This window comes from Wyeomyia smithii, chromosome 3 (genome assembly GCF_029784165.1).
Source record: "Wyeomyia smithii strain HCP4-BCI-WySm-NY-G18 chromosome 3, ASM2978416v1, whole genome shotgun sequence".
NCBI lineage: Eukaryota > Metazoa > Arthropoda > Insecta > Diptera > Culicidae > Wyeomyia > Wyeomyia smithii.
In genome coordinates this window covers 31,943,808-31,971,469 of record NC_073696.1, presented here as the reverse complement: position 1 = coordinate 31,971,469, position 27,662 = coordinate 31,943,808, and the positions used below count along the sequence as shown (strand labels likewise).

At 38.6% G+C, this 27,662-nt stretch overlaps 1 protein-coding gene across 3 annotated transcripts in view; it reads right to left on the bottom strand.

The window, feature by feature from the left end:
* LOC129727111 (GTPase-activating protein CdGAPr) overlaps positions 1-26,784 on the bottom strand; it is a 135,168-nt gene extending 108,384 nt beyond the window's left edge. For 2 of the 3 annotated variants that reach the window (XM_055684582.1, XM_055684581.1), the window contains exon 1: positions 25,664-26,783. The gene's annotated coding sequence lies outside the window, so the exon portion shown is untranslated. Of the gene's footprint in view, positions 1-25,663 lie in introns of all 3 variants that reach the window. The other variant, XM_055684584.1, reaches the window with a different exon arrangement.
* Positions 26,785-27,662: the final 878 nt, after the last annotated feature.

Genomic DNA, 27,662 nt, shown 5'->3' with positions numbered 1-27,662 from the left:
GCATCCCACTTCTTGCGCTTCGGTTTGGGAACATGTTTTCGACCCGAAGACCCGAACATTTGCCAGGTAAGACTTCTTGTCGGAGCACATTTCTTCAAAGAGCACGCACCGTGCACACTCGACGATGCGATTGTTCGATTTACTCGCTCAGCTAGTCAATGTTGCTCCAGAGTATAGTCCGCCGTTGTCTGATGACAGATTCCTCAGCAGCTAAAATGGTCTTCCAGTCTTCAATTCGTGATTTTTTTCCCATTCTCAGTTAGGAGCACCTTCATTTTTCTCCCGGATTGTCGCTCGGCCATGGAACGAAAACTTCAAACGCGTTTCGCTGACTTTTCCCTCAAGAAGTTTGCAAAGATTTAGCAAGATTTGTCATCCGTGAATGTTGAATAGTATTTGCATCCACCGAGTGATTCTTCCTCCATAGGTCTACAAATATCCGAGTGGACGACTTCCAAAAGATCTGATGCTCGTGATTCGGACCTACTAAAAGGCAAACGTGCGCTTACCTATAGCGCATACTATGCATATTTCACTCTTTCTGGATGACGTACGACACTCGACTCTGTAAACTAGGCCATCTTTCATTCTTCGCAGACTGTTATGGTTGATATGACCTAGCCTCTTGTGCCACAGCTACGCGTTCTTTTGAGACGTAAACACGAAATTTTTTTTGATGACCGCTGCTGAACCGGATTGAACAGGCCACGTGCCCTACTTCCAGTAGCCATTACTTCACCATCAGGGTTAATAACTTTAATGCCATCCTTGCTGAACGTAACCTTATGCCCACGTTTGATAATCTGATTCAACGTGTGTTATGTTTCATGTTTTCTGATAAAATTTTATTCATAAATTGAGTTTTAAAACGTCTCGTGAAATTGTCTATAGCCGTGTAGAGTCGTTTCTATTTCGTTTAACCTGTTAACCGTCGTATCTCGGAGCTCCAGTTTTCCCAATTTTTGTCGATAACGTTCGTGGTTGTGGTAGATGCGTGAATGTGTGGATGATCTGTTTGGATGCCTTTATGCAGCGGATGGTTGAATAGAGGAGCAACACGTCTGTGCAAGTGCCGCAAAGTTGTTGTAATAACTTGTTTCAATTCATGTTTTCAGCCGCAGAAATGAGCACAACAACAATTATTGATATATCATGAATTAGTCCAGTGGTTCTCAACCTTTTTTGGCCGTGTACCCCTTGACGATATTTTCCAAATCAATTGTACTCCCTGAGTTTGGAATGTTCTCGCAGAGTGGGAGAGAGTAGTGGTAGATCATGTTGTGGTAGTCTAGTTCAGGTTTCAAATTGAACTGTGATTTGTTTGATTGCTACAGTCATGTTTTAAGAGCAAGTTTGAACAACAAATAAAGTAATTTAAAAAAAATGCTTTGTCAGCCATTACTGATTTTTCTTGGCGTACCCCCTGAAGGCTCTCGCGTACCCCTAGGGGTACGCGTACCCCAGGTTGGGAAACGCTGAATCAGTCTCATGAAATCTCATTTTTTTTGAAACACAATATAACGGGCATTTTCTATATGTTTTTAGAATCTTATTTTATTACAGTAAAGTCTGTTTTACGCGGTTTTTTCCACGTTTTTACGACGATTTTCCAAATAAGGCGGTTTTTCTTACGTCGTTTTTTTAAATAACGCGGCTTTTTACACGATTTTTTTCGCGATTTTTCGTCCTCGCGTAAAACAGTTACAGTAAATAACAGTAATCGTAACAGAAACTATAGAAGGGTGTTTTCAACACAGTTACATTTTTACAAATTTTCACACGATTTTTTTAACGTCGTTTTTCCAAATAACGCGGTTCTTGAACACGGTTTTTTGCACGGTAAGTAGAATTGTGTAAAACAAATACTTTATTGATTTTTTTTGCGTTTCCTACTTTTAATCTTCTCTACATGCACTAATACTTCTCATTGTATCTTTCAATTCTTTTTTATTAATCTCACATTATATACATGATCATATCTACATTGTTATATTAATCTAATTAAATCATATCATAGCACTTATCAAAGTGAATCCTGAACAAAAACCCACCCCACTAACAAAAACTCCCTTCCGTGGTCTTTGTAGGGATGCATATCCATACTCGGTCTCTAACAAAGCAAAGACTTCATTCTAACATTCCTTCCTTATTGTAGGTTTCGTGCGGCACTGGCACAACTGGAAATTCATAGTTCCAACAGAAACGGGATTGAAAATTTAGCTTCATCACACTCACGAAAACTATGAGCAAGTAACAATTTCTTTTTTACCTTTTTGGAGCATGTTTTTGATTTGAATTCCGAAGACACATCAGCTTACAACTCAGTTTTTTTTTTCGTGAATTTTGAAACAAGTCTTTGTGAAAGAAAACTTAACCGTATTTGGCATTGTTTGACATCTAAATTTCAAAATGGAAAAATTTTGATTTGTGCCGGTGTTGCACGAAACCGACGATATCTCAATCTGACTGTAAGGACGTGGTCAGCGCCGTTATTGAAGATATCATCGGTTTCGTGCAACACTGGCACAACTCAAAAAAACATAGTTTCGAGAAAAACGCGTTTGAAAATTTGCGTCGAAAATTCATTTTTTGATTTTCAAGAAAACTTTGAAGTTTAAGATTACCAATCCTTATTTAACACCTTTAGGTCTATTATGCACATATTATGAGCACGTTGTCCAAGTTAAAACCTTATTTTTACTAACTTTATGGAGAAATTTCGATTTGTGCAGCAAAGGCACTCATAACTCTGGAATTTTTGTGATTTTCGAAATGGGATTTCGTGTGATGAAACTTAACAGTATTTGGCATCGTTTGCCATCAAAACCTCAAAAATGCAAAATTTTGAGTTGTGCCAGTGTTGCACGAAGCCGACGATAAGTTCATGATTATATTATTATCATGCTTTTAAGGCCGCGTCAGAAAGATTCTTTTTTGGTATGTTTTCCTAAGCTTTTAAAATGCTTCCAGTTATTTCAGGGTGCATTTTTAATTATTTTACTTCTTTACAAAATAAAACTAGAAGCTTTTGAAAATTTAGTAAATTTTCCTATCTTTTTTGGTTCATATAAGTGTTACGATTTTTTTTTTGAGACTTGTTGAAAATCAATTTTTATGAATATCTACTTTTAATGTCTGCCGCTTATTGGTCACTTCTGTTCTTAAAACCATTTTAAGCTAGATTTAGTCCATTTCTGCTTCAGTATTCTTATTTTATAACATTTTTCAGATATTTCGGAGTTATTCTGGTTTCTTAAGTTGAAGGTTGAAACGCACGCGATAATATATATGAAAGATTTGGTGAGGACAATCGACATCTGTTTGTAAATTATATGTAAATTTTATTATATTTTTCGTTTTAAGGAGTAAATGTAGCGATGAAGATAGAAATTTAAAATAACTGAAAAATATGATAGCAGAAACTACGAAAAATTAAGTTCAGCAAATGGGATTATTATTATCGGTTATGATCTCAACTGTCTTAAGTCATTTAACTTTATATTCAGTAAAAATTTTGTTTTCGATTTCGACTCGATTTTGGGGATGTTTTTCAGCATAACTTTTTATATGCTTTCTTTCTGCCTTTTAAAAACGTTTTAAAAAAGTCCTTCGAGATTAATAAGGGATACATTTTTGATTGTAGCTTTCGGCCTTTCGATTTTAGCACTTTTTTTTGGATTTTTCAGAGAACTTGTTGTACATAAATTGGTTTTATATTTCCTGTTTGATATCTGTTTAAAATATTTTCAGTTAGTTTGCTTCTCGTTGCGTTTTTAAGTTGAGTTAAATTTGGTGTATTTTTTTTCTTAATCTTTTCAAACTTATAGAGAAGATTGTATCCCTCCAGCTTCTACAGAAGCTTCCGGTAATAGCTAGATTTTAATGTTTTTTTGTTTTTGGTGTCTCATTTGATTTCTTCGAGCGATTTACAACTATATTATAATCCAATTTTCATTTTGGCGATTTCTGTATTTTAGAAGTAAAAAAAAAGGATTCCTAAAAAGAGAATTTCGGCTATTTTCTGTTTGGCCTGCAATTTTGTTTAGCTGAAGTCGTTTTAGAGTGGCTTGCGTCTATTATGTTGTTATTCTGGTGTTTAGCCGGATTTTCGAGCATTTTCTAGCAGTTACTCGGCCTGTGTACAAGCTATTTTTTGTGGCTTCTACAAAGCTTGGATTATTGCTTTTTAAATGTTAGTTTCTTAGATAATGAAAAAAGTGATTCTAAGGACTAGTCTAAAATAGACACGATATCTCCAAAACAAGAAGAGTTAGAAGAAAAATGTCTTCGGTAAAGTTTTTCGTGATTACATTATCTACAAGATTGCTGAAGATACCATTTCTTCAAAGCACAAGAAAATTTTAATATGCAGCACCGCCAGCGGTTTTTACCCTCGCAGATCTAAATATGCTCCAAGTTAGGGATTTATTTCTAGTTTTGGTACCATTTGTGGTTAAAAAATGAATTTAAAAATCACTCAAATTGTTAAAGACGCCGCCGTGAAAACTATCGAGTGACAGGCCAAACTCCTCGACAAAAATTGATGACATATTTCTAACGTTATAATATACCTATAAGTTTTTATACTTGCAGATCTAAATATGCTTTTAGTTAAGGATTTAATTTAACTGTACAGTTTTGGAACTACTACAATGACTGCAGTTTTGTTTTTCACAATCTCAATTTTATGTTAAGCAATAGTTAGTTAAGATAACACAAATATATATATTTCATTCGTCTCACGAATTTATGGTTTAAAGTTCAAGCAGCAAAGAACGGGAGCTCATGGGTCACGAAATACACTCTACATTCTACAGAAGATAGTTTTATTTCGGGCTCACACCGTTTTCTGCGCCACTAGTCGTCGCGTGTGTCTCTCTACTGGTGCAGTTCCGAAAAGGAGTGATTCATATGCAAATGGACCTGCGGGATGGCATGACCCGCCGGTGATGATTGCACAGTGGTGGACTGGCTGTATTCGCCCCGATGGAAGTTTAGTTTCACCAGTTAGCCCTTGCGTGGCCCCGGAACCGTGTTTGTCGGTGGTAGAGTAATTGGGGAATTACGATGTGTTGTCGTAACGGTTATGCACGAATGCATGCGGAGTTAGCTGGAGCTTAACCTTTTCAATTGTTCTGAACTGTTTGACGGTATGCGGCATACATACACCCAACCAAAGCTCCGATGCATCTGGGCTAGGTATGGTGAATCGGTGAACATGGCATAATCCGTCACAAGTTCTGAAAATCCCTAGGTAAATACAGACAGACAGTTGGCTCTGAATGTTGCATGCGGGATTTCACTTAGTCACTCGTTTCGAGTGTTTGACTAAAAACTAGCTCAAAATTTGAGTGGAGTTTGTGCTAGCTGTACAGAACGAATTCGTTGAAATTTTCATTTGATGTTCTCAATCCTTTGAAATAGAAAATTTGTTCAAAGTCCAATTAAACTGTATACAATCTTAATGAAACATCCTCTGATGCGATTCGAGGTCACCCTTAATTAGATTTAACCACGCACCAAAATTGTGCTGAGCTTAGATATTCTTCTCTCCACTGATACATAGATAGATATGGAAATTAATTTATTGAAAAGGTATGGGCCTCAGAGGAGCGGAGATTTTATGGCGTTCATCTCGTCTGACACGGCAAACCACTCCAGCAGCGCATGGATCTTCGTCAGCACTGGTCTGGGTTCAAGCTGAGCATCGTGATAAATTTAATTTACATTTTATTAGCAAAGTCCGTATCGCTCCGAGAGCAAACGCGGCGTGCTTCGGTCCAAAGACCTAACATCACCGCTTGGCATTTTGGTTCTAACCCTAATTTAGCATCGATGCCGCTGCTGACACCGGGGACAGACCCAGCGATTGTTGCAGGCGGCAGTCAAATTTGCATTTAAATATGTCCCGACCCGGTAGGGTCTGCAAAACTGGAAATGGTAATCGGCACCATCGGTGGAACCGATGTTATCGCGACCATAGACCACGGCACGCCGTGATGCGTCATTTCCAGTTCTATTATAGGATCGGATATCAACATTCAATGGCTCACCGAACCATACATTCCATCAACATGGATATAGTAAACCCACGCTGATACCCGGAAGAGGCAACAGGTTGCATTATATTTTTGTCATTCTCGTAACAATATGTATTCGCTTTTCTTCGCTTGTTTGAGAAGCGCTACACGCGCTCTCTCTCTCTCTCTGCAAAAGTCAGTGACCATCAGATCATTTTTTACCTAGAAATATGTTGCCATCATTCCGACGAATGGACCATGTTTTGTTCGAAGCACAAAATTAGACCTGAATTCCAGGATGTCGTTCTTTGAGGCAAAATCAAAACAACAATATTTTCCTCCAAACAAACGAACATCGATTATCTCGCTAGGAACGAACCATCAACAGGGAGGCACACACAAGTCTCTCTCGTCTTTCGTTGCTTTGCTACCTACTTCTGCTGTACCTACGAGACGCGATTGCCGGATGAGCTAAAAATACACGAATTGATGGCGTTGTTTCCGCGAGGAATCGCGCTGAGTGACAATAATGAACCATTTGTAAATGAGCTGCTGAAACATCAACTCAGAATAAAAAAGCACACACACAAGACGTAGTAGATTGGCGGTGTTGTTTAGGTTTATGTATTTTCGTTATTGTTCGCCTTGTTTTCCGTCTGCGGAGACAGTCATTTGACGGATACAAACTGCCACAAATGAAAATGAAACTGTGAATGATTTCATCCGTAACTTCCGTAAAGCTACGAGGAAAATTACGGTTTTCGCCTCTTGACGTGTTGACTAGTCAATACAAGAACAATCTATTGTTTTTAATTGAACTTGTACTGCCAAGCTCATTAGTCGTTAGTTAGATGTGTATTTTTTTCCTGGTGACTAAATATAAGCACCAAACAAAATATATTGTGCATCAACTGAATCAACTGAGTCAACTCAGCAATATTCTAAATTTTTCTCAGCACAGCAGATTAAATTGCGTAGAAACAGTTTTAGAACACTCTGCTCGAATGCGAAACGGATCGATTCGCTTCTATTGCGCAATCCGAGTGCCTCATAAAGACGTGTCTCCTTTAGATGCCAAAATCGATAAGAAAGACATTTCAAGCAAACTCTGCAAGCTGAAAAACACATTGGCTTGAAAGTGTTTTCCCCCCACCTGGAGCAGTGAAAAGCAACCGGTTGGCCCGCACTCCTGGAAGAAACTTCGAGGAATATTATACAAATAATAAAACCAGTTGATATACTAGTCTGTTGATAGGCAAAACCTGCTGCTGCTGCTGCCTTGGACGGTTCCAGTCGTGAAAAAGGGGAATAATAAACTAGCGATTGAAACTGGAACGTCAATAAATTTGTAGGACCAAAACGCGGTCAACTGTTTCAGTTGTTTTAGTGTTCACACATCGTCCTGGGAACAGTTATCGGCTATGACCGAGAATCAGAGCTGCTGCTGTTAGAGTAAACACGTAAGCGTTAACGCACGAACAACTGTGCGCACTAGGGTTGGCGTGAAACCTCGGAGACCGCGAATTCCGCCGCGACCGCCAAACAATATAATGTCATAATTAAGAGTACAATCTTCCGCTTCGGCTCGGTTTCTGGAGCCGGTCGCGCAGTACAGCGTGGATGCTGGCCTTGCTCGCGCAACTGCCCATCGAGAGAGAGCCAGAGTAGGGGGAGGTCTAATTTATTAATCACCACCGCAAGCGAAGCATGTTTATTTATGATGTGTGTACGCATACGGGGTCTGCCTTCCATGTCTAATGGGCACCAGAGAACACAGTGAGACGCTCTTTGTTGTTATTATGATTTATTGTTTTTTTTTTCGCCGAAGTTCGGAATTAGGTTGAAATTTGATTCAAAGTCAGATCGGTTACCCCCGTTGGCTCGGGTTGATTCACTCCGCTACGATTAAACCAATCTCGTCAAATGTGACCACATCAATAGGAGGTAATTAATATCAATAGCTCTCAATAGAACTGACCATACTGACGTGGAATGAGAGGAGCTTAAGATAATGGCGTGCGCCATTGTCAATTTTGGTTAGAGTAGCACACGTGTGTGGATTGTTTACCAGCAAATATTAACTTTGGCTGTTGAGTTGTTTCGTCTTTCGAAAAAGCTTTGTCAGATGTTACCTTGAAGTTGATTCCGAAAACCTTACCTTTCGATGGTCGGATTAATGGAATTAAATCTCGAGACGTGAAGTTAGTAAATAGTTAAGAGTTCCAAACCTATTGACCAATTTTAATCGGCTCCGATTTGAATTAAATTTGGCACACCTACATATGTAGCTTAGTAAACTAAGTATTTTCCACGGGTGAAGAAATTTCTTAGATTCAAGAATAATAATCTGAAAAAATGTAAGACAGAAATTTTTGGTTGTACAGAACAATTTTTGTTGAAATGATGTACTCAAAATAAACACTTAATTCAAAAAAAGATCACTATCACAACAAAGGTTGTCATAGATGTACTGGAAAGAATCGATAAATGTGTGTATTTCTCAAGTCTTCGGTCATGTCTGGAGACCGGAGATTGATGTTGAGAATTCTCAGAACTCTTCAAATCGACTATAATAGGTAAGATTACCAAGCTCTCTACCAGCCATCATGTACTTCATTTTGGCAGTGTTTATGGTGAGTCCAATTCTCGCAGTTTCCCTTCTGAAGGCCAGTTTGAGAGCTCATTCCCTTGCATCAGCCCATGTAACGTCACAAACGCGTCAGCAAAATTCGTCCGTTGTTCCGACGCTTGAAGTGAAACCGTCGAGAGCCACGTATCAGCTTATACAGTCTTTTTTTTTTTGATAAACCATGTTCCAGCAAAATCTGTCATAACTCGTTGCGTTTGACTGCATCGTACGCTGCCTTGAAGGCTATAAAGTTGTGTTCTCGAAACTTGTCATGGAACTGTTTCAAGTTGAACATCTGGCTCTTTGTAGATCCGCTCAAAAACCGTACTGGTATTCACCTACAAAGGCTGCAACGGTCTCAGTCTGTGAAACAGGATGCAGGAGAGAATTTTAAATGCCGAATTGAGAAGGGTTATGGCTCAACAGTAGCTACAGTCGAGTCTCCGTCCCTGTTGTATAGATAGGGCATATGAGTCTTTCCAACCAGTCTGTAGGTAGTTTTTCTTCAGAGTAATTTGGTGAATTGCACTATGCACTCGCTCGCTCTTGACTTTCTAAAAGATCAACCGGTAAGCCGTCCTGTGGTTCTTCAACTTTTTTACCTCGTCCAAGGTTGTCGGATCCAAAGCTTGTCCATCCTCTTCAATTTCCTCCTGCTCCGCCTTGCATGCCAAACACGTATCCACTTGTTGACGGTCTGTCATCGAGATCGGACGCCCAGTCCGCACCGGTATAACCTATCAGCTTAGAATCGCTGGTCACGGAATACTGCAACATCATCTTCGATTTCATTAAGCAGACAATGTGTGCAGTAGGGAAAGCGAAAAATAAACGAACTGGAAATATGATACAGATTTGGAAAAATATACCGCATCCCGACGGAACTTGAACCGGCAATCTCCCTGTTTAGTGCTTTTTTAAAGCGACACACAAACGGACAAACATGGTGGTTGCTCCATGAAAATCTCTTCGTCCAGATCTTCCGCAGTAAACGCAGATCTCCCGCAGTAAACGCAGTAATGACATCCATCTGATCCACTAGCAAGTTGTATTTGGCCGTTAGCGCAAGCCGGTGCCGTAGTAAACTGTGACGAACCACAGGCGAGTAGGTATGTTTTGTCGTAGTCCACCCCCTTATGGTGCGAGTAGCGTAATCCACCCCTTATATCAATCAACGTCTTCATATTCCATATTCATATTCCATATGCTTCGTCTTAAAAATCCACTTGCATTTTATGGCCGGCCTGCCCTTCGGTAGCTTGGTCTTTCGTGAATGTCCAGGTTTTGTTACTGATTAGCGCGTCGTATTTCTCTTCCATAACCGTTATGCAGCGTTCGGAGTCGTCTCGCTGTTGCGTCACCGGATCATCCTCACTCCTCCTGGCTACGGCTTGACTAGTGGATTCAGCAATACAGCTGAATTGACCCGGTTGTCAGTACTCGTGGTTGACTCGTGGGGATTCTGTGGGGGATTTATATGCGCCAGACCTTTGCTAGGTACCTGGAAATGGTTATGCTTGCCGACCGCTATGCCTCAACACTCGTGAACTTGATGGATATGAAGATTGTCGCGGTGGGAGCACAGGAGTCACTTCAATCCCAGAGTCATTGCTAGCAGCTTCGCTGGTATCTTCATTCGCATCAGTGTTCGCATAGTCCGTGAAAAATTCGTCCTTATCTTCAGGCACTTGAGTTTGGGGTAGCTGGTCACTTACTTCGGGTGACAGTGAAACGACGTTCTCGAAATTTAGCTGGATCAGCGTACGACTTTGTTGGATTCCTTGCACTGCTTGAACAGGACTCGGTCCCGATTCGTTGATAAAATTTACCTTTATATTGCCAAAAAAATTAAAAAGATATGTTTTTGTTTCAATTACATATCAGGCAATGTCAGGGCTCAACATTTGCAAAAAAAAAAAATTATGAAACTGATTATTCCGCGCTGTCATTTCGATTCGAACAGTTTCATTTTCACTTGATTCCTTCCGGCTGCTGTCACCGAATCACAAGAGAGAAACTCTTTCCCGTCTGTTGTTCATCGGATCGTTTCAAATGAAACTGATGACTATTTCAATTGACGGAGAGAGTGACGGAGAGAGAGACTCTTTCATTTCTCTCAGCCTCTCAATTGAAACTGGCACCGCATCGCGTTTTTGATGATAGTTTTCTTATACCGCAGGCCGCAGTTAAAACGGCAATGGCATCCAATAAATACGTCACGCAAAATCCCGATCAATATTCCGTTTTTTTTTCGCTGTTGATCACTGGCGCTGCGTTACCACTCCGGATTGTGAAACTGGTTTTGGTGTTCTCCGTTTCATATCGTCACGGTTTTTTTTCTCCCTCGTCCATATATTTGCGCAAAGTACTGTATGGAAGCCCCCTGTCTCCGTTAGCGCTCATTGTCATTTTCGATTGAGAATCGTCATGTGAGAGTGACGGTATTAATCTTTTCTTTCAATTGAAACGCATTTGTATTAGTTTCTAGCCCTTCACTGCCGTGATACAACATTATGACGTACATCCATTTTATCAGTTTTTCAATACGGCCCAAAAACGAACGGGTTACTTGTAACTTTTGTATTGAAATGGTGCATACGTCATTTTGTTTTCTTGATTTTATGCAACGTACGAATAAGTAACAACTAAAAGAAAAATACCAAAAGATGGGTCTTCGAACAACGAACAAATTGGCATGAAAACCCCATATTTGAAAAAATGGCGCTTACGTCAGTCTGCGAGATTGCGGCAGTTCAGTTGTCAAAACCAAAGCAAGGGCTTCCGAGTAGTTTTCATGTGACTCACGGAGAGCTTGAGAATGGAACAAAAGCTTTTCAATTGAAAGTGACGGGTCAAAGCGTCACTATAACTTGATAATTGTCAATTGAAATGACTTTGTCAGGCTCTGATGAAGATGCTGAGGGCCAAACGTTTTAATCAACTAGAGTGGTTATGAAAGTAATTCATTATATACAGGTTCCGTCTGCTAGTTTTGCTCAAATGTTATCTGGGGATGTTTTTTGGCAATAACGCGGTCTCTGTAGTAGCTATCTTTTTTGTGTCTTCTACAAAGTTGTTTGTTTCGATGATGTGCAAATAAATGCTGAACGTTGTTGCTTTCTAAATGCTACAGTTTTTTGGGTATTCAAAAAACTCGAAGTCTGATACAAAACGGTGTGTCTCCAAAAACAAGAGAACGTAGGACTACGTCTGTCCGTAAGGGTCCATTGGGAGATTTCTCTCGCATCTTGTGAAAAGTTTTATATGTAACATTTGAACAACCATCTTCTGCTGTCGGTCGCGACACGGCAGAAGACAGTTTCCGACTGTAGAATAGACAAAGTTAACGGTGGATGCAGAGCAAGCTGCAGAAAAAGTATTCATTTATTACTAACCGAAACGAAATTCGGTTTTTGCTTAATGATTGGGGGCAATTGTTCCAATACAAACACCTCATGACAAGCAAATCTACAATTGAAAAGGTAATTAATTTTCTCTTTTGGTTATACCGATATTTTACGCCATTTTTGAATCCAAGTAAAAATACTTAGTAAAAAATACCAAGTAAAATTCTCAAATATCCATTTTAAAATCAGAATGGCGACTTCTGGATTCGGCAAAGCTATGAAAACATAAGAAAAATGTTAGAATACTTAACATTATTGTTATTGTCAGATCAAGGACTACAAAGGTTAAGATTGGTGTCATTTTAATATTCAAGAAGGCGAATTTCTGGAAAATCGGGAATAACTGAAGAAAATCTTCCATTACTATACTCCACAATAATAATATTTCCAGAATCGGAATGAACCAAAAATTGGTGTCCGAAAGTTGGGTAGTTATACGAGACTCGCAGCTAATCGTAAGGATAATAGTCCTCTATCTTCAAATTGTTGATTAACGCATCTCAACCTTAAGTCCGGAGCAAAGAGAAAAAAAAGCCTTACTACTTTTGTAAACGCGCTAAAAACCTGACTTTTTTTCTATGATTACATTTTACGATTTTCAACTTACCTCCCTCTACTCCGTACTCCAACGTCAAAATCATTATGTACAAATATTACTGAATTGAAAAGCTAGTGTTTTAAAGGGGGACCCTACTCTAGAAAGTCGAAGAAATCGAATTTTTTTTTTGCTTTTTTGGAATGCTTACACATTCAGAAATGTTGTGCCAAAAGAATTTTTTTTGATATCTGATCGCGTTCAAAAGTTACAGCTAAAAGTATGGGGTCACCTAGAGAGAATTAGCGGAGACGTTTTTTGTTGCTCTGTTCGAACAATGCACGCGCATTTTCTGACCAAATATATACAATAAGTAACGTTTAGTCGGACCTAAACTCACAAATATATTTACACCGACATATTGGAACTCACACATACATACATGTACACACACACACATACATACACATAAAGTGCGTAATTGTACGAATTTTCTTGTAGTCTGTTGATTGGTCACACACACATACACACACACACACAAAGTGTGATAAATCGAAGAGAAATAATCAGTAGTTTTATCGAATGGTGAAAGACAGCAACCCATTGTTCCTCCTGTGCATAGGGGGAATAGGGGCATAATGAGCACCCTAACTTGGTTGCTGATTTAAGCATGGAAAACGACAAAATTTTTAAAATGTCTACAGTGCAAAACTTGCATTAACCATCTATAATTAAAGGTACACTATTCACAAATTGAAAAGTTTATCGTATAATGGTGAAAAACACAAATTAGATTCATGCATCAAAAACAAGCAATCAGTCGATGTGTGGGGCACAATGAGCACCCCACTGGGGCATAATGAGCACCCACGGGGTATAATGAGCTGAACACTCTTGTAGAACATATCTTGAAACTGTGTAGAAGTACAACTAATGGGCCAGCAGGAATAGCTGACTAAAAAATTTGATACAAATACATTATATTTTTACTCAAATACCTTTTTTAAATTTTTGTTCCACCATATTGCATTTTTTTATTAAATATTGTATTGTTGTAAATTTAAATATTATTTTTTTTTAATATTGTACCCGATACATCTTCTGCGTCCAAGGAAATAGTAAGTAACACATTTCTAAACAATTTACTTCATTGATTACAGTATCATCGTTGTTTAAAACTTTAAACGCGTTTTTCTCGAAACCATGTTTTTTCAACTGGTGGTAAATTTTTCTCAGCATCTACTGAACCGATTTTGCTGAATTTTTTTTAACATGTAAAAATGGATTAGCTAACTTGTTACGGAGCCGTTTTTTGATATCTGAGTTTTTCAATGTTTTATGATTTTTTAAAAAGTGATTTTTCATGAAAAAAAAACAATTTTTTTACTAAAATGGCCGCTATTTTGGCAATTTTTGGAATTTTTAAAAACGGCTACGTAACAAGATAGATAATATGTTTCTATATACTGAAAAAAAATTTCAGCCCGATCGGTCTACTATAAGCTGAGAAAAACTTACCACCAGTTAGGTACTGATTTAGAGAGAGCATCCACGTTCCCAGCTGCCAACAGTGTAATACTCACTATATTTACATTCACGATATGGAAAATACATCTTCAAATATATCTTAATCAATAGCCAAAATAGCCAAACACTTCACTTTACTCTAGACAGCCAAAAAAAAATATGAAAATTCATGATTTTTCGACCTTCTAGAGTAGGGTCCCCCCTTAATAATGTTAAAATCGTTATTTCAACATTGAAAACAAGCACGATTATATTGATTTCGGTATAACAAATTAAGCAACTGTGGTTTGGAAAATCACCTACAAACATTACCGAAGTTTATCCTCCAATCAATGCATTCAGTTTTGCTTTATTGATTACGTGGCAAGACATACCTTCTGCCTACTAACAAGACTAACCTTCTTCCAGCAGTAATTACTATAATTACAGCACCAGCACCAATTGTTAGTCATTACCGACGCAAAACCGCAACACTAGTGATGCCATCTCACGACTATGCCGATTGTAATTAATCGATTTTTCCGGTGATTAATTCCATCTGAGTAGTTCGATTGATTCCACGGAGTTTACGGAAAATTGTACGAACTGGAACACGACTATCGTGAATCGTTTTGTTGCCTTACCGGACTGGACCGGATGGATTTAGCTTGCATGACTTCACTTTGCAGGGCAGTAGCCAAACCGAAAAGCCCTTTCATTTTCAGCAGCATCAGCATCGAGTGCACCGAAAAAAAAAAAAAACACTGCATCACTTCTGCTGCCAGTTGTTACGCACCGCATGGCTCCGAAAGTAGGCATTGATGATGGCAGTACCCGAACACCGCACCGTGACTCCGTCGTTGCTGATTGCATAACATCGCCCATTCAACACGCATTCGTCGGCTTGTTGCACTCTTGCTAGGGATAGGTTGCTAAAAGTCTATATATAAATAAATTTATAAATGAAAAATATGAATAATGGCTACTCTGCTGCGGTGAATTTCATATGCATATGCAATTCAGGTATGCAAATTTTGATTGCACCCCGGTTGTGAGTGGCTAGCTATTCTTGCCGGAATCCAGTTCTACGTTAAGATGTGCTGATGTGGCATTGCTTTGTTAATTGTCTGTCTGTATGGGATGGGAGAAAAATCGACACACTAAAGGTTGCGTAAATCGATCAAAATAGTGCATAGTGCCGTTGGTTGGCCTATTTGCATATGCAGGGCCACGAGTGATTATGAAATTACTCTAAATGCTGCTACCATCAGGGACTCAATTCTGCATCGTGTCGTTCGTTTCAGCGACGCACGAACTGACGACAGTGGACAGGACAATGGATAATTGGTAGCTATCATCAATCCGCCCTTTGCGAACCCGTCCTGCTTGCTGTCATCTTCATAAATTGTTACTCTCAGGTAGCATTATGCTAATCGATGTTGCATTCACTTGACTGGTGTGCGCGCGCACTGATCGGCATTAAATGCATTCACGTAACTTCCGATGTGAATGTACCTTTTCGCCGCGCAGGGGACAGATTCGTAGGTAACGATTCCTCGTTGTCTTCGTCTTCGGTAAGGTATTTCTTCTTATTCGTTTGCCTATTTGTTCAGGTTGCACAATTTCTGCATGCAAAAGTGGCGACAATTTCTACGCCATGCGCGCCCTCCGTTGGATGGTTTGCGTGTCGAAGACACCCTTCTCTCTTTTTCCCTCGGACGGGTTGCGCCTCACAATTAGGAGAGACAGGAAATATTGGCCGGGTTGCTGCGTTGACGCGTTCAGAAAGATCATTGCTCCGATGTGACTTGGCCGATATAAAACAGAGCACAGCAGCGGAGGCACCAAACAAGTTCCGCGAGCAAAGGGAAGTCAGCCCACCTTTCCACAAGCACAAAGTGTCGGTCCGAGGCGAAAAAGAGCAAATCGGCGAGGAAAAATGTCACCATAATAAATGCCTTTGTCACGCGGAAATAGATTGCTCGCGGAGAGAAATTGCTACGAGCGCGGGGCGATCTAATTACCGAGTATCACGCTCGTATTGGAGAGTAGGATTTCTGATTAATTCACTAGTTTGTAAGCCCGTATCTTAAAAATCTCTATTTATTTCAATTTTTGTTTTCCGGTTTATCTATTCAATTGCTTTGTTTATTGTATTATTCTAAATTGATGAAAACCTTCGTACTTAATTTCAGGGAACCTACCTGTTCAACTACAAATTCTCAAAATCACAGTAATCACAATCATGTGCGGGAAAAAAAGCAAGGCATTCTGCTTGTTACTTTTTGAAAACAATAAAATAAAAATATAAATCCGGATTTGAAAATTATTTTTTATTTTTTATCTATGGACAAATCGCCCCTGCTTTATTTCGCTCTTCTCAAAATCTATAAAAAATGGTTGTGGACAGCGAAATAAAATTTATAATGTAACGAATTAAGTGCTGATGCTTGTACCTGTATTTTGTTATCATCTGATATTTGAGGTCTCAATAAAAAGGGACACGGTAAACGCCCATTTGAGGAATTCTTTGCAAAACCCGACCAGAAGAGCATAACTAAAAATTAAAAAAAAACTAGCTGACCCGGCAAACTTCGTCTCGCCCATTTTTGTGTTCAATTTATTGATTTTAAACAATTCAAACTCTTTGATTCCTTGCGATTTACTTATAGTCTGCAAATGCACGCCGAATCGGCCATTGGATATGATCAAAGTCAAAAGGCAAATCGTTTGAAATGATTGGTTTTATCGGAATGACAACATTCTCGATTTTTTGGCTTCTGTACATCACCTCTATTCTGAAAATATCCATATTGAGGGGTATTGATCGTTTTCAGCTGTTTTTCTGGCATCAATCTGATTTCGGAAATACCCATATTGGGCGGTATTCAGTAATTTTGTTGTTTTTCAGAAACTGTTGTTTTTCAGAAAGTGGTTATCTTTGAATTCAGGACAGTGTCCAGGGTCAATGCTTGGCTTCTAAGCATCATCTCGAATACGGAAATATCCATATTAAGTAATATTCGGTCTTTTTCGGCGGTTTTTCCGAACCCGTCGCCATCTTGGATATCGAAATGGCATTTGGAGACAATTTCTGGCCCCTGAGCGTCATTCTGGTTAGAGAAACACCCATGTTGGGTGTTATTCAGTCATTTTCGGCTGTTTTCCAGAAACCAAAACTCGCCAAAACAATTCAATATGGTGTCTGTGGTGAATTTTTAGCTTCTGATTTTGGATAAATTCAAAGTGGGTGGTATTTGGTCTTTTTCGGCTGTTTTCAAAAAACCGGAAGTTTTCTGGCCTCTGAGCGTCATTCTGGTTAAAGAAATACCCATATCAGGTGGTATTTTGTCATTTTCGGCTGTTTCCCAAAAACCGGAAATTGCCATCTTACAATTCAAAATGTTGTCTGAGGTCGACTTGTGGCTTCAGTGCACCATTACGATTCCGGAAATACCCATATTAGAAACCAGAAGTTTCCATCTTAAATTTACAAATGGCGTCTGGAGTCGAGTTTTGGCTCCTGTGCATCGACCCGATCATTGCAGGCTGTTTTCCGGAAAACCTGGTTGAAATGTCTGTTCAATTTGTATGGGAGACCTGCCTCCCTTTCCAGAGTACGGAGGAGTATCAAACCACCAAAGAAATTTATGTTCGATTAGAGCCCTCCCATCTAGAAGGTGGAGGGATGTTGCACCACCATTAAAATATTTTCTGCCCCCAAAAACATCCACATGCTAAATTTGGTTCAATTTACACGATTAGTTCTGGAGTTGTGGAAAAAACTGAGTTTCTTTTGTAGGAAACCCCACCCTTCCAGAAGAAGCAGGGGTTTTCAAACCATTATGGGCATACTTGTTACCCCTTAAAATATTCACCTGCCGAATTCGATTCGATTTACTTGGTTAGTTCTTGCGACGTGCAGAAATTTGTGTTTCATTTGTATGGAACTCCTCCTTTTTAGAAGAGGGAGGGGTGTCAAACCAATATGGACATATTTGTTACCCCTAAAGACATCGATATGCCAAATTTGGTTCTATTTGCTTGGTCAGTTTTCGAGATGTGCGAAAATTTGTGTTTCATTTGTATGAGACCCCTCCTTCCAGAAAAGAGAGGGGTTTCGAACTATCTTAGTCACCTTTCTCGGTCCCCAAAACCTCTGTATACAAAATTTCACGCCGATCGGTTCTGTGGTTTCCAAGCCTATATGGATCAGACAGATACAGAGCTGCATTTTTATATGTTTAGATAGTTCAACCGATTACCGTGATGGTAGCCACCAGTCGAGCGTACTTCTATTTGTATTTAATTTTCGGTGGTAGCTTTGAAAAGATGATTTCAAAATAACTGTCGAGAGTCAACTGTTTTAAATTACTGTCATATTACCTATTGTTGTTCATTGCGCCTTCTGCGATCTTATGTCATCTTTGTATGGATATTCTATTTTCGTGAATTTCACCATTTTTCTTTGAATTTTCCTAGCTTTCTCGCCGTAACAATTTGCCTTGGACAAAGACGAACACAACAGAACAAAGCCAGCTCAAATCAGACGCTCCGTTGTAAAGTTATGGACGGTCGCACATATGTAACTTTATTTTATATATAAGATTATCAACACGAGATACAAATAACATTCGATTTTGTATTTCCCATATGTTTGTTATGTAAAATTGAATCTGAATGAGGTAAACCAACAAATCCTGAAACAAGTCTAACAAATCTTCCGTCTCTATTAAAACCGGTTGTTTCTAACAATGGTTCGTTCGAAAGTTGATACGTTAGTACCTAACAAAGTTTGATTTGGGAGTTATGATCCCGGATTTGTTCGGTACACGTTCTTAAAGTTATTAAAAAAATGAGCTAAAATATGCTATAACTTTGTTAAGGAAAGTCCTGGAGAAGTAAAGTCTTCAACAAAAACGTGTGTTTTGTATGCCCCATTGCTTTCTTTAAACAACGTTTTCTTATAATATGCAACTAACAAAAGTTAAGTACAAAAAACTAAATTTTGAATAATGTAAAAAACACTGTAACTCTACAGTGGTCCCCGTGGTTCTGTGGTTAGCGATGTCGGTCGGCTAGCTCTCCCACACGGTTGTGATATCGGGTTCGATTCCCGATCAGGTCGAGGATCTTTCCGAACTGGAAATTTTCTCGACTAAGCACTGGGGCACGGTGTATCGTTGTACTTATCCTACACATGCAAAATGTGCCAAAAACAATATCGATAACGAATTCTCTCAACTAATCTAGTTGATCGAGACCGCATAAGCCCCCCAGGCTTGCGTGCGATATTGTTGTTACTGTAACTCTACCCAATGAAGATAGGAATTTCGTTTATTCAGCAATGTTTCATGTATTTACATGTTATAAACATTCGCCAAATAAACCATTCCTTAATCTCTTAACACAAAAAAGTTAGTATTAGTTATTTATGAAAACCTACTATAAGAAATACTCGCCGTATTCTAATATGAGTGGATTTAGACAAATGGAACCTACAGCAGTTTGTGGTACTTGAGCTAAACTTAAAGAAAAGCATTGTCCCCTTTGTACCCTATACATTCTTAAAGTTATCGGAAAAATAAGCTAAAATATGCTATAACGTTGTAAGAAAAAGTCCTGGAGATATGTGTGTTTTTTTTTGCAAAAATGTGTGTGGTATGAATCCCAACAATTTTCTCGAACATCGTTTTCATGTAAGATGCAACTAACAAAAGTTAAGTACAAATGTATTAATTCAAGAGATTGATATGTCGGCCTGCAGTCTGATGAATTGCGGTGACTTCTATCTACTCTTCACCGACGTTTCGGCCCTTCTTTGACGAAATGTGGTATAGTGTAATTTTGTCCTAATGTAAGTCAATTCTACGTGAAATATTAAATATATTGTAAGCCCTGATGATGGTCCCATAGTAGGACCGAAACATCGGTGATGAGCAGATAGAAATCAACGCAATTCATTAGACTATTCATTAGAATGCATCAATTCCAAAATACTTAATTTCGTGTAACTTCCATATACATTCATATATTGTTCGTTCAGCAAAGTTTCATATTTTCATATTTTCAAATTTTCTACAACTTTGCCAAACAAACCATTCCTCTATCTCTTAATACAAAAAAGTTAGTTTTTTCTAAATTTGAATATAGCAAACTTTTCATAACTTCGATAATTCAAGTTTATGCGGGTTATTTCATACAGATAATTGTCTCGATGACATCAGAGCAGTTCTACAAAAAATGTCCCAAAGCAAAACAAAGCCTTGGTGCTACATTTCGTATCGGAGCTCGACCTTCTGTTTATTATACACAGACTTCGCAGCCAACTGTTAAGTGTACGGGACAACTGCGGGGCTTGCGCTACGATCCTTCTGACACTAACAGTCTCTCCCGAGCCGAGACTCGAACCCACGACGACTGGCTTGTTAGGTCAGCATCGTACCTCGTGACCAGCTGGGAGAGTTGTCTGAAAAAAATGTCCCAGTTTTAATCAAATTTATGTAACAAAAAAACCTATTGTTTGAGATACACTATTGAAAAATTGGTAAACAATATCGATTTTCTAAATTATACCGAGGAGCCAATCACTACCTCCCAGGCCCAGCAGACACTAACGGATACAACCGATCTGACTTTGTAAACGATTTGTTGTTGTTGTTTTACTTTCCTTGCCATTCCCTATTCTTCTAAACTCCTCCCTTTTTCCAAATAACTGACGAAACCTTGATTTGAATAGGTACCATTCGAACATTTCACCCCACCATTTTCTTTCCAAAACTGTTCCGGTATCATACGCACACCACCGAAAAGAATTTCTCATTCGTGCGTTGATCGGCAAAGCGGACGATTCTTTCTGAAGTAGCACAAAGCTGGTGGTGGCGAATATTGGTCGCTTTTAAAAGCGCACGCAATCGAATTAAATTTCTTATTCGTTCGAACGTATGAATTGCTAAAGCACGTGTGTGGGTAGCTGTAGTGGGTGTTAATCGAAGATTTAATATTTTTTCGTTTATTCATCAACAGTTCATTAAAAAACACGGTTGAATAATTCAACTGTACACAGGCGATTTAAACTTCTTCAGCCAATCTTTATTCATCAAGGAAAAAATACTCCCGATGAATGATCAACAGAAATTTCATTCAGATCAAGAGAAAAAAGATACCGTAAATTATCGGTACAAGGAGTATCATAAATTATCGGTAAAGTTTTCTCAATGAGCATTAGGGTGCCAATCATCGTATGGAAAAAAGTGACCAGAAAATTTCAAAAACCATTTTTTGAGAGAAAAAAGGTATAACTTACTAATTTGCCAATAAAATAAACCTTTTTGACTGTAAAAATATTCCTAATTCTTCATAGCGTGCTCTATTGGAAATTAAAAATATGTTTACAGTCGAAACGGTTTGTTTGATTGGCATTGTGTCTCCGACAAAGTTGTAGATAATATTTTGTCCTCCCAAAAGAAAAATATGCCTTAAAAAAAAATAATTGAAAAAAAAATTTTTTTTCAAAAAATTATTTTTCTTCAAAAAATACTTTTTTTTTCAAAAAATGTTCCCTTTTCTTGAGTTCGAAATGATCGGACTGGTTTCATTGTTTTGGTAATCCTTCGTAGGTTTTATTAAAAAATCAGATTTTGAAAATAGAGCTCATTTGTATAATTAATTTTTAATTTTTATTCTATTTTTTTTATAAATAAATTTTTCAAGTGCAATTTTTCTGGAAAGACAGAATTATTATCTACAACTTAGTCGAAGACGGCACACCAATCAAACGAATCGAAGTGCTTTTTTTATTTTATACTAATTTTTCATAATATGCCGAATAAATGAACCACCCTAATGAAACATAATGTATTCGTGGCTAGTTACAGTGTATATCATTATACAGGCTATTTCGAGAGACTAGTGATCAATTTCATTGAATAAATTCTAAACATTTTGAACTCTGCCTTCCACAATTGAAAAAACCAGTCCCAGAGTCGATTTTTGCAAAAAAAAAATTTTCAGATGACACCAATTCTCGACGTTTCATGCGTTTTTAAGTTATTTGGCATCAAAACAAAATTCGAAAACCGCATTCCTGAAAGCTGTCAGCCTTCAGTGTAGGATGGCAGAACTGAGGGGTTGCGCCAAGTAAAGAATCTTAGCGCATATTGTACAAGTTAACGTAGCACGGATTCAACTCTAGCAAACCAGGAGTTGTGGAATGTACACCATACAACGAAGCAGAATTCTAAGATAGACCGAACTAGAAAAAAAACAGCGATCTGAAGATTGGCCTTCTTGTCCGATAGAAGGAGATGACAGTACATTTCTAAACGATTACAGAAAGAAGATTTCTAGAACACCATAAACTGAAAATAACCATTAGTTGCTGAAGCTCAACGCAGTCCGCAGAATTTCTTATAACTTTAAAGAGTTCAACGTCATCGGCGTACAATTAAGGACAACCTTCTGGAAGCAGCAAAGAAAAAGAGTAGCGATCCTAGGTGGCTACCTTGCGGGACTCCAGTGACATTCGTGAACTGCGCAGAAAGCCTAATTCCTATCTGAGTACACAGAGAGAGTATTTGATTCATCGAATAGGAAACAAGCCGATGCACGAGAGCAGATGAAACTCCGTTACTCATATTTCGCAAGCAAGTCGGCGAGAGAATTGCCGTAGAAATAAATTGAACAGCTGGCGCTATAGTGGATGAATAAGGACAGAGACACATCGTTTCAAAACTTGGCCTAAGAGAACTTTAAAATTCCTTCAGTGGCTAAGTTTTTCTGGCCTTTGAAATGTTCCTAAGCGGGAAGAGTTTTATTTAGAAAATTGTTTTTTTTTGGTGCTTCTCTTGAAAAGATTGAAATTATTTTTTTCTTCTCTTTTTTCATGCTTTCTGTTTTGCATCCTCAAAATCATCATTCCCATGCAAAATATGAACAATGCGCAGAAAAACGAGAAAAATAACTTATAAACAAAATTATTGATCCCACAAATGCCTGTGTATGCATTTGAGACCTATTGGATGTAATATTTTTGTCATAATATCCGCATGAACATATTGCGTGTGTGTGTGTTATCAAGCCGGAATTTGTTTTGGATCTCTGGGATGAATAAATTGATAACTGTTATTTAATTCATCGACATACGCCCATGTCAAACATCCACATACAGTCATTAAATATTTTCAAAATTTTATTCACGACACATTTATTGAATGCATTATTGTCAACATTTTCTATCTAGCGGATTATCAATTGTTGAAATTCAATCATTGACTAGTAATTTATCAACATTCAAAATCTATCATGCTTCTGTGACGCTAGCATGAAACTAAACTTCCGAAACTAATAGTATGCTATAAGACGCAGTGCTTCATCACCAACGATAAGTCTTCAAAAAAAGAATAAGTTTGCTTCGGAACTTGTTCGCCTAGTCTTTTACATTGGTATCAAGTCTCGGAAATACCATAACAGAAAAGAATGGTTCAAAAGAAATAGCTCAACAAGCTCGACACAATAATGATAGTAATCCTCTGGGACTTGTCCGGTGGCGCAACTTCGCGGCCAGTCACTTAGCCGACAGCCTCTGGGGAGGAAAAAGTAGCGCAGCCGCTCGCCGCAGTGAAGATTCTCGCTCCGTCTGTGTCGAGATTGGCAGCGTACCAGCGGGCATGTCATTCACGTGAGCAGGTCATGATGGGCAGATTAGATTCCCCCATAGCAATTATACAGGGGTAAATTTTCTAGATCGTAAGCGTAACTTGTCTCTCAGCCGTTTGTAATGTAATGTTCTGTTTGACATCGAAGATTCGATCAGCACACAGTGCCGGTGACCCCAATGCAATTGGCTGCACAATTCGTCTATTTAGGTCACATAACAACATCGGCAAAGTGGAACACGATGGTGGAATTCTGTTCGGGTTCGTTCAATTCGAATGACTTTAGTCGGCAGTAAAACTGACCCTTCCCCTATCCATATCCAGCTGGCGACCAGCGAAGACATGCTTCGATAACCTCGACCGTGCGGTAAAACTCTAACACAAGAAGCGGAACCGAGCTTGAAGACGGTTGCGTGCGTTGGACGTTAAGCTAAATGTTGATCAGATTGACAATTTACCATTTTAAATAGAAAAAAACTTATTCAATTGTTAAATATTTTTTTCGTTTTCATTGTGCTTTTGCCATCTACATAATGCTGCTTCGATTATGCTGCTGCACTCGAGTGTGTGTGGATGGGTTCGAAACTAAAGCCAAAGCAGCTGCTTTGTGATGATACTCCACTGGCTCGCACAATGGGCTCCGATGCAGCACTATCTGCGGGTGTATGCGTGCCAGAAGCGCAGTACCTGAACCTCTGGCCTCCCATGGCCGTTGGTTCCGCATCGCAGAGCGGTTATTTCGGTTGCCTTCCACAACGGTTGTATTTTATCATTTAGAAGAAAAAAAAGTCACTAAAATGGACTCAGCTTGATAAGCTGCGCTCTGAATTTCGAAGCTTATCAAGTCTAAACACATAGGTAGAAAGCGAATAAAAGGCCTCCCATACAACTGAATCGTGCAGTGATTTATAGGTATTATCACTAAAAGCCTTGGTTCTTTTACTAATCAATAAATCGTAATAGCTTGAAAGTTGCAACTTTCCTGCGTAAAAAAAACTAATTCAGTGTATTCCGTTTTCGTCCCTCTAGTCCGTACATTGTAGCGTCAAGCTGCTTGGTTGTCTCCCTTTACCATTTCATTCCATCTTTACAGCCGTTTACGTTTGTCGTAAAATATTATGTTATTGAAAATGACATCTTCCTCGCGTTGTAGTTCCTCCACATCGTCGAGCGTCTCCCAAAACAGACAGCATAAAAAGTTGCAACTGAAGAAAAGATGCCTCCGTATGGCGCAGAGGGAAAAGAATGTGCAACAGATGTGGGGGCAGGCCTGTACGCTGCAAACGTAACGCTGATGGCGCATTTTCGCGAGTGACGGGTAATCGAAGAATATGAAGTTACCTATCAACTAAATAGCCAACTATCCATTTGAAGCGATCTATTCCAACTTGATTTGCATATTTGGCTATTAGGAAGCAGAAAACTATAATATTTGCACCAAACTGATGCAAAAATTCAAAAACTGAATTTCTGCTTCAAAACTGATTATTAAAAATACATAAAAAAAAACAATAAATTCACAAGGACTTTATTCGGACACAGAAATTATATTGTTTTAAACATATTAGGAATATTTCAATAGAAGCAATTTGTTTTGAAGTTGTAAAAAAGCATTAGAAAAAAAAAACAATTGAGAAATGAGGTCGAAAATAGGCTAGGAAACATTTCACTAGCGCAATGAAATCTGGGAAGGGTATTGCCAATTCCATGGATAAGTTGGCGGAAAATCTTAGAAAAATTTAAAAATTGAAATAAAATCCACTGAGTTTCAAATCGATTGAAGAAGTAAACACTTTCGCTAAATTAAAAGCAGTGCTATCAACTCTGTCAAGAATTTATACCTAATAATATAACTTCAGTCATAAAAAGTTATGACATCATTTTCAATACATTAAAACAAGTTACCTTACCTTTTTCTCAGATGGCAGTAAAACACCTCAATCAAGCCGCAAAACAAGCGCTTGCTTGCTCTTCTCCAGCTCCCAAAATCGAAGCACTTCGGGAATACCCCACCCAGGTATTTTCCTTCCCGCGGTATGTGTGTATGTTACGGTCTCTTAGCACATTCACCCACCCCGAACCGGACACTTGGTTTGGCCTTTATCACTTTCCAAAACTTGGCCGCGTTTCACGCTGGGTAAGAATACATGGTAGGTATCATGGAGAAATCAAGCACTGCCACAGATGACAAGAATTTCCTTTTCTTCCACTGGCAGCTATTTTTAACAAACATCACCGCCCATTGCTGAGTGAAAATTTTCTCTCCTGATCGAATGCAAACACGAGCACAACCACACCGACGACGCCTCCGTTGATTTCCACCGCTTTTCCCCGGGGCGATTGGTCTTTCGCTACAATTTCCACAACGGTGAACACGATGTGACACACAAGACGACAACGGAGTAGGGAAGTCGAAATTTTACACCCAGCGTTTCACGCAAATTTTTCACTTTAGACAGGTTGCTAATCTAGTCGTTTTTTTTCTTCTCACTTCTCGAAATGGATCGATTCTCTTCGCAGCTTCCTGCTCGGGTTCACACGGATTGTTTATAATTGAAACATCTGTTTCGGGCAGGACTTTAGCGCATGACTCCACTGTTAGTACATATCTGATACTGGAATAGTAGACTTTGACAAGAAATCTAAACTAATAACACCGAACACTCGTCACAATTACATGTAAATTCACACCAAATAATTTTTCGCTCATCAGCTCCTTCGTTGCAGTTGTCAACTCAGAAAATAATATGATCAAAATCCTCTTTCATCTCGTATGGTGGTCAGTGATACGGAGAAAAAGTAATCGAATTCTACTCAGTAGTTGAACACTATTTTGCACAATAGATTTTGATTCCAGCAAGCAGTTCGGAGCAGCGGATCAGAACATCATTTCCACAACAGAGATTGAAATCTGGAAACTGAACTCACACGCAGCGGAGCGATACGGCAATGCGACCGTCCATCTTGAAAATATTTACACAACTCAAAAACGTCGATCTCGGTCCGATTCGACTGACTTGTGCTGCTGCTGCTGCTGCGGGTGCGGATGCATGTTTTGCGCTTTCCTCTCTCATCGACTGTAGCATAAAATTTTATGTTTTCGTTCGCGAGAGCCGCTCCCCACGGTGAGAGAATTTATGACTTTTTCAAAGGTTTGACGGAAAGGCTGCCAATGTGCGTTTTATGAACTCAAGTAATCTGACAATCGTCAAAGTAAATCTAACTGAGGCAACTTATTTGGCTATTCTTCAAAGACCCGCTTCTTATTGATTTTTTTGTTATTGCTGTTTTCTTAAATTTCTTTTACTGATGTTGCGAGCGACTTCACTGTCAATGTCACTGTCAACTTTTTATTGAATTTTTTTTTTGTTATAGTTAGTTTGTGAGTAATGGAAAACAACATAAAAACTAACGTTCTCCAAAACATGTAAGTCACAATGCCTTGTTTGGATACTACTTTTTGGAAACCCTAAGAAAAGATAATTTTCAACAAGGCATTTCTAACCATTTTCGAATGGATATCCATGTACGAGAAACATTGATTTGAGTTACGTAAACAGCACCAGCAAGTTTCTAAAAAGTAATTATTCGATTTGTGAAGGAAATGATATAAATTCTTTGACACATCTCCAACCTTGTTATTCTCGATGAGATAGCTTTCGATAACGGAGGGGCCCGAAGGCCAATTAATTCATGGAGGTCCTTTTTTCAGTTGTTCAATAAAGAGATATATCATACAAAAAAATAAATTAAAGGAAGGTTATAGCAGGATTGTTTTATTTTTATCAAAATTTCAGTTATATTTGAGTGTCATCAATTTTTTTTTTGTATTTTGTATGAAAAGTGAACTTTTGTGACAGTCGCTTTTCAGATAATTTGGTATCAATTTTTTAAACCACACAAACACCA